The following is a 14,425-nucleotide window of genomic DNA, read 5'->3' as shown; positions in this document are numbered from 1 at the left end:
TAAAAAATAAATTGGTAAATAAAATATTTTTAAGCTTAGCTGTAGCCTCGGTGTACTCTAATCTTGAATCGATCCTTGAAATAGATTTGTCCTTCCAAGCAATAAGTTGGTTATAACGACCAAGAACGTCCTGATCACCAACTTTTCCTTATGTAGTCAATCCTAATACGACCTGCAAACTGACTCTTGCCAAACTTCTAACTGCGATACACGTATTCGCAATTTAAGATTTCGATAGCCTTGCGATTTGAAAAGCCCAACTCAAATCAACAGCCTCAATTGTGTGGGTCGTTTAAATCTGATCTCTATCTCCCTTGACGAAATCCAACCGGCTTTTCCCACCTAGACATACCAATTTGTTCCCAGGAATTCAAACACAACACGACCAATTTATCTTCCCCACTCTAAGCCAAACAACTCCAACCCAACGTGCACTTTTTGAATTGAAGCTGAATCAACTTTAAAGGACAAATTTGTACTATCCCATATACCAGAAAGATAGAAAATACTGCATTGAGGGGTTTTTTGAGTGGGTTCGAATCTCACAATTGTTTTGTTGGAATAATTTTCAGTCTAAAGCTAAAAGTAGTTTAGTTAATCATGGAAAAAATCATGTTTTGAAAATAGATTTGTGGAATTGTGGGTGATGAAAAGAGGAAGGGCCTTGGAAGGGAATTAAACCAAAAGATTGAAAGTAAAAAAATAAAAAAGAATAGCATTAGCAGGATGAAGATGGCGCAGGGAAGGGGAGAAAAAAAAGAATTTATTAAATGCCAAGGTAAAAAAGTGTGTTCAATTGGTTATAGCTATTAGGTATTTATACACACTTTTAGTGCTAAAATTTAGCAAGATTTTTCTTAAAAATCATCACTAAATAATTCTGAATTTAAAAATCAAATTTAAACTAGAATTTAAACTAATTACATAGTTCATAGTTGTAACAATATCAAAAATCCTTCAACCTTTATCCAGTCACTACTTTTAGAAAAATCTTCAACCCTTTAATTTTTATCCAATCATCTTTGAATCTTTAATCTTTCAATCAAGCCATCCTCTTTGCTTTTTGTTCTAATTTAGCCCTTTTTTGTAAGAGTTTAAATCTGGCACACCACCTTCATTCATTGTAAGAAAAATCTAAATTTAATAGCATTTTATTTAATAATTAACCAAAAATAAATATATTAAAAATACGAATTTATCTTGCTATCAAAAGGGTAGAAGCATGCCAAAAAAAAAGAAAGAGAAGGGAAGAATGAAAATAAAAAATAAAATAAAAACAAAAAAGAGTTACAATAGGATGCCATGAGGTGGCGCGTAATTGGCTAACGTTGTCACATCAACAAAAAATTAACAGCGGTAGACTTGGGTACTGATTTAGTTGATGGAAAAAAATTTAGATATCAATCTGGGACAAAAAAAAAAGAACCATTAATACCAATCTGGAAAAACTGATAAGTTCAAGTACTAATTTTATATTTACCCTATAATTTAAAATAAAATATTTTATATATTAAAAATATATAGTAAGAATGTTTTTAAATTATATATCTTATTTTTATTAATTTATATTTAATCATTATTATATTAAAATATGATTAAATTATTTATTGTTAAATTATATTTAATAATAATCTTATTAAAATTTAATAGCAATAACAATAATTATCTGCTCAAAAAGAATTCTACTAAGAGTATTATGGTCAGTTCAGTTTTTTTTCCTTATGCTATTATAATATCTATCTCATTCAACTAAATAATTGACTTATTAATTACAATTTTATTTCATTACAACTTTATTCAATTCCAGTAAACCAAATGTGCCTAAAATTTATCATTACCATCCTATTTTACCTAAAAATTTACCGCAAATATAAATTGAGATGTTCAAACAGACCTAAATATTCAAATATATATATATAAATTATTATTTTCATCCTATGTTACCTGGAAATATATATCGAGACATTTGATAAATAATTTTGTTATGGATTCTAAATAGTGCCATCAGCTTAATTACTAAACAGCTGCCTATTAAAATACTTTTATTTAGGACATAATAATTTATCTGGTACTTTAATTTTACAAAAAAAATATTTTAGTATTTTATTTTATTTTTTTCTTTTAGTTTTTAAATTTACATTGTTTGTTAAATTATCTAAAATAGATAAAAATTTTGTTGATATGATATACACATGAATTGCCATATCAACAATTTATTAATTTTTAAAATTTAAAAATTCATAAAAGTTATTTAAATTATTTAAAAGTATAAAAATTTATTTTAGCATTACATTTAATTTTCCGTTTCCTTTAACCCTTAAACTTGCATTGATTATCAAATTATTCTAAAATAGATAGAAAAATTAATGCCCGTTAACTTTATTGATGTAATATATATATGAATTGTCACATCAATAATTAACTAATTTTAAATTTTTAAAAATTCATAAAATTATTAAATTTATAAATAAATATTTTTAATAATTTTAAATTTTTTTTAAAAAAATTAGCAAACGTTAACTTTTCCATCCATTTAGAATGGTTTAATAAATAATACAAGTTCAATTACTAAAAAAAATAAAAAAAATTAAATAAATAGTTAAAATATTTTTTTTAATTCAACAACCAAATAAAATGATTTTAAGAAACAAAATATAGTAGCCGAATGACTGAAGAGCCAGTTCAAAATACTGCATTAATGCTTTCGGTTATTGGGCATTGAACCCAGATCCTCTGGATAAAAGCCAGATAACATAAAAATTAAAAATTATTTCCATTGCCGGGAATTGAACCCGGGTCTTCTGGGTGAAAGCCAGATATCCTAACCACTGGACGACAATGGAATATTTGGGAGGGGATCTATGCAGTTTTTAAAAAATACAATTAAAATTGACCAGCTCCAGAGCTTCTACTCATTCTTTTATATAGAAACTCAACATAAAGACCATGTTTAAAAAAATTAATTCCTTGCCTTAAAATGTAAACTTCAAATACATATTAAATATATATTAAAAATAAAAAATCTTCAAATAATTTCAAAAAAAAAATTAATAGGTAAACTATCTATTTAGTCATCCAAGTTTATCTGTGCTTTTATTTTGGTCATTCATTTTAAAAATTTGTTATTTCAGTCACTCATGTTAAATAAGTGGTCAATTTTAGTCATTCTACTATTAAAATGAGTTTGATCACCAACCGGAATGTTGACATGGCCTGGTATAATAACAAAAACAACCATCAATGTTTACCCATTTTATTAATTTAATCCTGATTTTGAAAAAACAACAAATTTAACTATTAGTATTTACTCATTATATCTATTGTGTCGCGATTCTAAAAATTTAAAAAATATAAATTAAAATTTTAAAATAAATAATTCAAAATTATTTAAACTTATGAAATATAAAAAGAAAAACATTTGGTGTGCATTTGTTTTAAGTTATTTGTAATGGAATTTGATTTCCTCTTTAGTAATATTATCTAATTAATTGCCTTTCAAATTCTAAAAATTCAAAAATCCTTTTTTGTTATTATTTTTATTCGAATAAATAATTCAATTTGACAGTGAACACTTAAATGAAAAATTAATTCATTTTTACAATGAAAAATTGAAGTCAAAATTCTATAAGCTCAAAATGATAAGTAAAGAAAATAATTTAGAGAATGAGGAAGACAAATTGGCGTTGATTGGGAAAATTGAGAAGGAAAAGTATGGAGTTTGGGGGAGGGATGTTGTGAAAATATATTAAATTTTAACAAATTTTAAATATATTTTTATAATTTTTTGAGTATTTTATATATTATTATTAATAATAATAATTTTTATATATTTTTGTGTAACATCTCGAAATAGGGCCTAAACGGAACAGTGGTTGCGAAACCACAAATTCGAGGTAGAAAATTTTATTTTATTATCATTTTAAGGTCTATGGCATGATTGCATGATTGTGTGAAATTTTCGTTCAGTAATTTTAACGATAGAGGGTCCAATTTGATATTTAGGACTAAATTACAAAAGTCGTAAAATGTGTGTTCTAGTTCACAAAGGTACTAAGTACTTGTGAGTAATGGGTTTCTAAAGTGGAGTTCCTTGGATAGTAATTAGACCATTATACTAGTTTGGACAAAAATACCTAAAGGAAGATAAAACATCATAGTTTTTAATTAAGGGCATTTTGGTCATTTAGTTATTAAAATGAATTAAAAACAAAATTAAAAGCCAATTTTTGTTCATCTTCAACCCCTTGGCCGAATTTCACATGAGGAAGACATAGCTAGGGTTTTTCAAGCTTCCAAGCTCGATTGTAAGTCTGTTTTAGCCCCGTTTTTAATGTTCTTTACGTTTTTAGAGTCTCGGTAACTTGATTAAGCTTATTCTAGCAATAATTTAACCTAGGGTTTATATTTGGAAAAATGCCAATAAGAGAAATGTGTTTATTTTGATGTTTTATGGTAGAATATGAAGCTTGAAATTGTGTTAAACAACTTTTGCTAAGCGATTTTACGTGAAAACGGGTAAAATGACATAATCGGTAAAAATACTTAATGTTCATAAGTACATGTTAGAGTGAGAATTTGATGTTGCCATAAAAGGGAAAAATGATCAGCATGTCATAAAACATAAGAAAATAGGATGACTTTTAATTTCTGAGCCTTGGGGAAAAAGTCTAAATATGTAAAAGTTTAGGGGTAAAAATGTAATTTTTCTAAAGTTTGAGTCAAGGACTGTTTTAATAAATGTGAGTATTAAATAAGCTAAATTTGTTATTATAGATCAAGAAGAACGAAATCCAGAGTTAGACCGGGGAAAGAAAAAGATAGTGCACTAAATCGATATAGTTGATTGTATTTTGTTTCGAGGTAAGTTTACGGTAAATAAATGCAATATCCTATTATTTTATGTTAATATTGTTAATTTCCAGCATGTGTAAATTTATTTTATGAAATTATTCAAAGAAGACTCAAGCATGGATTGATGGAGAAGTAATTTCAAAAAGTCCCAATTGAACCTTAGGAATGTGTAGGATACAAATGTCATGACATTAGGGTTTAAGGATACCATGTAAGACCATGCCAAAGCATGGCAATTGGTAAGGTTTCTAAGGCAAGGATATCATGTAAGACCATGTCAAGACATGGCATTGATAAGTTTCTATAAGGCAAAGGTCCCATGTAAGACCATGCCAAGGCATGGCATTGGTGCGTTCATAAGGCAAGGATACCATGTAAGACCATGTCAAGACATGGCAATGGTAAGTTTCAAAAGGATACCACGTAAGACCATGACAAGTCATGGCAATGGTAAGGTACCCATGTATCCTTAGTATTCCAAGTGGTTCAATGGGAAAATTTAAAAAGAATATCAAGGTAAGGTAAGGTAAGACGAGTTATACTAAAAAGGGTAAGACAAGTTCATGCTAGAAGAGCAAAGGTAAGTATATAATGTTCATGTATGCTTGATAAGGAAAAATGTAAGTAAAATGTATTAATAAATTTGATTAAGTATATAGTTTTTGTTTTTTTAAAAATTTTTATGAATTTTTAATTTTAGTAATTTTAAATTATTTTTGTACTTTTTAGGATAAACTATTTAGTTGGTGATTCAAATTCTTGCAATTTCATCACTCAACTTTTATGGTGTTTTTATTTTAGTTGCTCAATCGTTAAATTTCTAACGGCAATTAATTATTCACGTCGCATCATGTTCACACTTTCGCTTTGGTCATCCAACTTCTAGGTTGCTTTCATTTTGGTCACCCAAAAATATCATTTTTTAAGTATTGATCGGGGTAAAGAAAACATTAAGGATTAAAATAAAAAAGTGATAAAAACTAAAATAATGCTTTAAAAATTGTCAATTTGTACTTGTTTACACTCTTCCAAAAGTTTTAATTTTTTTTCAATATTGAAATTTTAAATTTCAAAACATTAAAATCAATTAAATAAGTTAAAAAAAATTTATCCCTTGATAGTGTTAATTAAGTTGTTACTATAATATTGAAATTAATTTAGTCTCCTACTAAATTTTAAAATTTTATTTTATGTTTCCAAATTAAAATTTAGGAGATTAATTTAATTAATTTAAATATTACAATAACAATCTGGTTACAATTTGACAATTTTTAATGCAGTATCTTAGTTTCTACCACATTTTCACTTTAATCCTTAATTTTTTTACCCCAATCAATACTTTAAAAAATGGTATTTTTTGGGGTGACCAAAATGAAAGCAACCTAGAAGTTGGGAGACCAAAATGAAAGTGTGAATGTAATATGGCATGTACAGTTAATCGTTATTACAAATTTAACAGTTAGGTGACTAAAATGAAAACACCCTAAAAATTGAGTGATGAAATTGCAAGGATTTCATTATAGGTGACCAAAATGAAACCGCCATAAAAGTTGGGTGACCAACTAGGTAGTTTACCCTAATTTATATAATTTTTAATGTTTTTTAATAACTTTTTATAAGTTTTAAAAAATTGATTTTTTTTATAAAAATCTTTATAATTTTCACAATTTCAAAATAAATTTGAACAATTAGATGTCTAGATTCAAAGGAACTAGGACAACCATATGTGCAAATTCATTCTGAACTACAATTTTTAATTATCTTTTTTGAAATTTTTTTGTTTTGCTGATATGGTGGTTGTTGACACCCACATCAGGGATTCCGTTACAAATTAATGGTCAACATTAGCTAAAGGGGTTGATTTGGTAGTGTTTTGTAAATTTAAGGGCTCAATTGGTGTAAAAAGTTGGAAAGGGCTTACTTGATTTTTTTTCTCTTTTGAAATTCTTTGAGGCCCTTATATACTATAAGCTAAATAAAAAAGATTTTATTAAGTTTTAGAATAAACTACACCATTAGTTACTAAACTATGAGTAAATTTTTTCGTTTTAGTAACTTAACTAAAAAAAGTTACAATTTGGTCACTAAACTATTCAAAAATTTTCATTTAAGTAACTGAACTATCAAAAGTTTTTATTTAAGTCATCGGGCTATTAAGTTCTTTTTAGAAAAAAAAGCTCATTCAGTGAGCTCCAAGTAATGACTCGATAATTGATAACATACTTTAGATCCAAGCCAATCTGGTATAGGAGATTGAAGAAAAAAATTGTTCGAATCTTGGTTGCAGATTCATGACATCCTAAGTTGTTTCATAAAAAATGAACTATAGAAATGAAAGGGAAAAAGAGCTTTCTATTAGTGTAAGTGGTGTAAAAAGAGAAAGCTATATGATATCAATTTTAATAGTCTAATGACTTAAATGAAAACTTTCGAATAGATTACTGTCCAAATTATAACTTTTTTTAATTAAGTGGTCAAAACGAAAACTTACATATAATTTAGTGATTAATGATGTAATTTACCTTAAGTTATAAATAAGAGGGGTAACATTTGGAATTAATTTTGAAGGAGGTTGCAATTGGCCTGTAGTATTCTAATCTTTAAAAACCCCAATCAAATTGAACCAAAGATATTTAAGTGGTAGTCAAATTGAATCAAACACCATGGTTCAAATAGATTTCCAATTTTCCCAATTTTTCTCGTAGCCCTATTTCAAACATTAAGATACTTAACAATGTTCAAATAAGGAACCTTAACTTTTTCTGTTTAAGTTAAACAAAATAAATTTTATTTTACTGTTTTCCATGTTTTTCTGGAAGTTTGGAGGTTTGCTTCAATAAAAATATGGAAAGGGGAGAAGGACATAAAAATATCACATGAAAGAATCAGAGGAACAATCTAATTTAAGGCTAATCCTCCATGACTGTAGTTGAAAATTACTTTCCAAAATTATTGTGAATTGTTAAATTTTAATATTCTCTGTTGCTGCCAAAAATTAAAAATATTATTTTTGGTTAGTAAAAAATTAAAAATTATTTAAGGTATATAATATTTAAATAATTTAATAGAACAATACATAAGTGTAAATTTTAAATACTTTTTAAGGAATTAATATAAATTATTTGTAAAATTAATGATACATAAAATATTTTAAAAACTTAAATATAGAGGTGTTATAGGTCAAGTTGGGCATAAGCATGATATTAACAAAGTTTATTCTTGCCTAAGCCCAACCTGACCCGAAATATGGGCTTAATATTTTGTCTAATCCCATCCATATTTGTAAATTGCTAACCCAAGCTCATTTTTGGCCTGCCCATATTGTTTTTATTTTATTTTAATATTTAATATTTATATATATATTTATTATAGTTTTATAAATAGTCATTTTATTTTATATTAATGTTTACATATTATATATTATTATAGATTTTTTTACATGTTATAAATTACATAATATATAAAAATAATATAATATAAAACATGAAAAAATTGAAAAACGAGTCAGGTCGGATTGGACCAAGCTCAAGCCTTGAATGCTCAAGGCCAAGCCCGACCCATATTTTAAATGTGCCTAATTTTTTTTTTGCTCAAGCATATTTTTTTATCCTAGTATTTTTTACCAAACCCTCTTAAATTTTGGGCAAGCCTTCGGCCTGGGTAAGTAGTTCAACCCATAAACAAGTCTACTTAAATATAATAATAAATTATATTTAAATAATTTATTATAGTAATAAATAAAATATTTAAATAACTTAATATAATGATACATAAAATATAAATTAATTTAATTTTTATATGCATTTTAAATAGTTAATATAAATAAGAGTATTTTGATAAATTTCACTTTGAAAACACAAAAGTCAAAAATATCTAAATTTCAGCTTTTGTGTTTGGTTGAAAAAACATTTTTTTACTGCAGTTTTGATCCAAAAGTTAGGTATTCTTTATTGCTTTTACTATAAAAAAAAAAGCACTTTTGAAATCCCAACCATAATGAAAAATATTACCTTAATTGAGAGGAATTATATATATATTCTTTTTTTTTTAATATTAAGAGTGTGTTTGGACGAGAGATTTAAAGGAGTGTCTCATTTGTATCATGATTTTTAAAATTCTAAAAATGAATTTAGGTAACTATATTGAAGAATTTCAATATTTATGAGTAATTTCAATAGAAGATTTTAGTAGTTTAACTTTTTTTTTCAAATTTCATCTAAAGAGGTGATTTTTCAAAATTATTTAAAAATTTTATTTGATTTAAGACGCATGGTCTCACTATAAGATAAAAATTTAAACTTCACTAATCATTTTTATTTAAATCTAATAAATATTTTTAAATTTTCATTTTATTAAAATTATTTATATTTTTTTCAAATATAATAATACTCATATTGAATATTTTTATATTAATTATTTTTAATCTAATTATTCTTCTTTTATTCTTATTTTTTATAAATAAATTATTTATCCAAAATGGTAGCATTTTAAAAATATAAAAAAATTTAAAATATTTCATCCAAACACTTTTTTCAAATATTTCTACGTAAGGAATTAAAAAAATATATTTTCGTGAAAGGATGTGGTTGGCTGAGGGAGCCAACTATGTTCACGTTTTGGATCTAAAAGTTTATCAGTTGATATATCATTTATATCTATCTATATATATATATATATATAAAAGTACAAGCTTAAAATAAATTTTTGAACTGGTAAAAATATTTTTATTTTTTTATATTATTAAATTCACATTTAAAAAGTTGAAGTAAAATAGAAATTGTGTTATTTATACATTTAAAAATAACTAATTTATAATATCACATATGTTACATGTGATTTCATACATTTAATATTTAATTAGATTTTAAATATTATACTTTTTATTGTTGTAATTAACATAAAATAATATTTCTTATTTTAATTATTGAATATAATTAAAATACATTAACTCTTCAATTCAAACATTATATTGGAGAATTTTCATATCATAATTAAAGTATTTTTAACACATTAAACATACAATATAATTTTATTATATGTAATTAATGCAGAATAACATGATTCAAAACAATAGCTGATTAACATAAATAACTCTAATATATAGATTAAGTGATAATTAATATGTTGATAATTCTATTCAAGTAATAACTCTATTTTACATCAATAAAATTAACACAACTTTTTTTTTTACTTCAAAGTTTTTGAACTAATAACTATTATTTAAATTATAATTATCACAATTTTTTTCCTATATTTTATGCTTGAAGATGTATTTAAGTAATAGCTCTATTTTAAAATCAGTATCAATATTTTTTTAACTAATAATTATAAATTGAATTATAATATTTTTAAATGTGTAATAATTATCACAACTTCTATTTTACTTCAACTTTTTTTTTATTTTGAAGTGTGAATATAAGTTTTTTTTTTTCAAATTCATGCTTATATATATTGTAGATTATAATTCAATTTACAAATCTTGGTTAAAAAATGTGGTACTAATTTTAAAATAGAGTTATTACTTGAATAGAAATCTAAGCATAAAATATAGGAAAAGGGTTGTGATAACGATAATTTTAATTTTAATTGGACCAATAGTCCAAACATCCAAAGGTATAAAATCAGTGAGGTACAAATGAATAGTTTTGCAAAAACAAAAATAAGAAATATGAAGTTTTTCTCAAAATCTTGGCATTGATTATGAGAAAATATAATATTCTTTTTTGTGTATGTAATAACCTTTAAATAATTTATTCATCTGACAGGTCATGAAAGATTTGATAAACATCTTATGAGTGTTGTTGAAACTTTTATATGAATTACTATGTAGTGAAGTTTATATTAAAGTTCGGCTAAACTATCAAAATAGTCACTTTTGTTTACCTCTGGTTATGTTTTAGTCACTTATGTTTGAAATGTTACATTTTAGTTACTTACGTTATCGCGTTGTAACATTTTAGTCACTGAGCTGTTAATTGTCGTTAACGGTGTAACAGTAAGCTAACATGGCACGTTAAATCATCATTTCAAATAAAAATTTTAGGTTAATTTATACAATTGGTCCCTATATTTTTTCGCTTTGAGCAATTTAATTTTTTTCTTTTATGTTCTTCAACTTTTTTTTATTTTCCATTTTCTTCTGCTTCTCCCTTTGTTTCCCCCCCCAAGTTCTGATGCTTTTCATGTAAAACATTTCTGCGTGGTCACTCTCACCAGTCAACAACTCTATGGCACGCGCAACCATCCTGATGAAAAGAAAACACACACACACACACACACACACACACATATATATATGTATGTATATCTCAAAAGAATATACAAGAAAATCCAAGCTCTAATTTCATGATAAGGTCTTATAGTTGTCAGAACAAAAATATATTGAAATAGCACCCCATATAAGGCTCCAAACTTGCACTACTAACAAACAGAAATATATGAAGATGGAAATATGACAGCTCACCAAGGACCAAATCCATTCAAGCATTCTGCTAATACAACCTGAGAAATACCCAAGGCACAATTTAATTTAAGGTTAAGGAATCAAAAGAAGAATTAATAAAGAATGCAAATTAATATTAAATCCCCATACGTCACCTCAGTATTTTCCTCAAGAATTCTAATTATAAGCCCCATCAACCTAAGTACATAAGCCATTGGTGTCAATTGAATGCTTTTCTGTGTCAAGTTGTACATGCTTTCTAACCCCTAACACAAGAAAAGAAATCAAGTGATTATTTCAAAGTCCAACTATCATGCATAAACTATCAACACTACGATGTATGTTACACATAGAAGGTACATACCACTGTTAATGGCCTCATGTATAACAAGTGAGAAATATACAACTTTATCTAGTTATAAGTTGCAGAGTAGAGACTATTAGCATTACCTAACATTATTTATATCATACTTTTCAAGACCTCTTGAGTCTGCTAGTGAGCACACTTAAACTAGAATGCACTTGAATCCAACTTATTTATCTAACCTCTCCACTTCTCCCATGCCTATGCAAGAGAAAAACTCAAATTACTTATCTATGGTGGTAGTGGATCTTGAAGCAGAATGAAAGAGAAAAACAATGTTAAAAGAAATGGAGAAGGAATGAAAACTGAGGGAGAAGCAGAAAAGGATGAAAAATAAAGAAAATAAAGAAAAAAAAGAAAAAAAAAAGAAATTTTAAAAAAACATAAAAGGGAAAAAAATTAAATTACTCAAAACGAAAAAAAATATGGGGACCAATTGTATAAATTTGTAACACCCTATACCTGGCCCGATCGCCTAGCCCGAGTAACAGGACGCTACACCACCGTCACAACATCACATATTACATAACGTCTCATTAGCTTGTGAACATCATCAAATTTGAACATTTATAGAGATTCCAAACCAAGAATACCCTAGATCCAATGGTTTCAAGAAATCACAAAACTGTCTTAAGACTTCAATGCCCAAATCACAAAACACAATGGCGAGTACTCACAATCCTATGGCATGCCAACTATACCCAATGGTTTCAAGAAATCACAAGGCCAAAATATCCACAATTACACAATTTTAATTTCTGGTTTAATGTACATCATCTCTGTTCATATTCATCAATTTACATCATAATCTCAAACACAATGTGCACTTATTGGATTCACATTTAATTGCACTTTAAGTGCCCCAATAATGCCCGTTGAGCTATCATTTATCAAATATGATGTGTGTATTAAAATCAGTACATCATATATCACATACCAGTATTTTCATATATTACCTGTCATAATAGTATCACATTCCACAATTTAACACATATGTACTTACCGATTTCTACACACTTTCACTGCACATTTATTTCGCTAACACATCATCACTCTCATTCGGCATGTTTAATATGCCCACAACTAACACATTCGCAAGAGTTATCTCAATATATGTCACATGTCACATTATCACAACTTAATATTCAATGCTTATCACACAATCACACACTTTGCAAATTAAGTGAAAGGTATAAGAAAGCTTAAACTCGGACTTAGAGTAGGGATTTAGGCTACTCCTAAGCTCTCAATTAACAATATTAATCATGTCTACTAGCAATGATTCCAAACACTCACCGATCACGCTTTTGCCTAATTGTCAAAACCTTAAACTAGCTTTTCCTTGCCTTTCGCTTTACTCGTTGAAGGTCCTAGTGATTCCGAAACTACACCAAAATAAATCACACCATAATCACAATTAACATCTAGCCAAAAGCTCATCAAAACCAACTACAAGCACAAGACTAAGTTAAATCCTCATGAAATTGAAATTTTTGACTAACAAACTTGAAACTCAAATATCTTACTCTTTACTCATTCTCATTACCTATAATTGATTCCAATCATCTAATTATACATCTAAGAACAATTCTCAACGTTCAAACTACTCTAAACTACACATATTCATGGATCCAAAATTTCGACATACAATGACAATTTTCACGAAAATTCATTAAAACGTTGGAATTCTTTAACGAAACTTTAAGGAATATTTAGTAACCTTCTAATCACATCAAAACTAATAGAAAAACACTTTGAAACCTCATTTTTATTCAAAACCCCAAAATCCACCATTAACGACCCAATTTTTTACTTTTATTTAAAACATTCAATTTAATAGGTAAAAACTCTATTTAAAATACTAGATAACATCAAAAACTAATAGGAAAACAAAATATTACCTTCATTGTGAGAAGAACGAACATTTAATCGAAAACTCAGAAAACCCACAAGTTGAACGATGGTAAAATCAATGGTGTTCTTGATGCTCCTTTTTGTAATTCTAGGAAGGTTAATGCTTGGAAGATGATAGAAAACAAGAGACTAGAGTTTTGAAGACTGAAATTGAAGGATGAAGGTTTTGGGATTTTTTTCTCTCTAAGGGATGACACAAAGAAAAAGATGAAGAATGCTCTTCTTTCTTTTATCGTCAAAATAGGGTAAAAAGGGAGATAAATTGGGTTGATTTTAAAACCACTCTTAATTTAACCTTTTTTTTACAAAACAGTCCTCTTGTCAAAATTTAAGTTCTTTCCTACCTTATTTTCAAGAATTGATTTGATTTTTTATTTGATTTTCAAAAAGCTAAAGTCGAAAATAATTTTGGGCTACCATAATTCAAAATTTCTGAACCCATTCCAAGCCAAAATTCTTAATCTACCCTCGAAACTTCTAGGCCCAATTTCGAGGTGTGACAATTAACCTAAAATTTTTGTTTGAAATGATTCTTTAATGTGTCATGTCAGCTTACCTTTACACCGTTAACGACAAATTAACGACTTGGTGACTAAAATGTTACAACGCGATAATGTAAGTGACTAAAACGTAACATTTCAAGCATAAGTAACTAAAATGTAACATGAGGGAAACAAAAGTGACTATTTTGGTAGTTTACCCTTAAATTTTTTGAAGGATTTAGAATGTTGGAAATATATAAAACTCTCAGGAAATTATTCGATATGTTCGAGTAAATGTTTATATGAATTAAATTGATTTGAACATATGTGATAAATTTGACTCGGTGAATAATAGTTGAAGAAAGATTATGA

General features: G+C 26.8%; 1 non-coding gene across 1 annotated transcript; it reads right to left on the bottom strand.

Moving 5' to 3' along the window:
• Positions 1-2,771: 2,771 nt before the first annotated feature.
• TRNAE-UUC (transfer RNA glutamic acid (anticodon UUC)) lies at positions 2,772-2,843 on the bottom strand. Its single transcript has one exon. It is a non-coding gene; the product is annotated as a tRNA-Glu (tRNA).
• Positions 2,844-14,425: the final 11,582 nt, after the last annotated feature.

This window comes from Gossypium hirsutum, chromosome A03 (assembly GCF_007990345.1).
Source record: "Gossypium hirsutum isolate 1008001.06 chromosome A03, Gossypium_hirsutum_v2.1, whole genome shotgun sequence".
Classification (NCBI taxonomy): domain Eukaryota; kingdom Viridiplantae; phylum Streptophyta; class Magnoliopsida; order Malvales; family Malvaceae; genus Gossypium; species Gossypium hirsutum.
The sequence above is the reverse complement of the archived record's forward strand: the minus strand, read 5'-3'. Positions and strand labels throughout refer to the sequence as shown.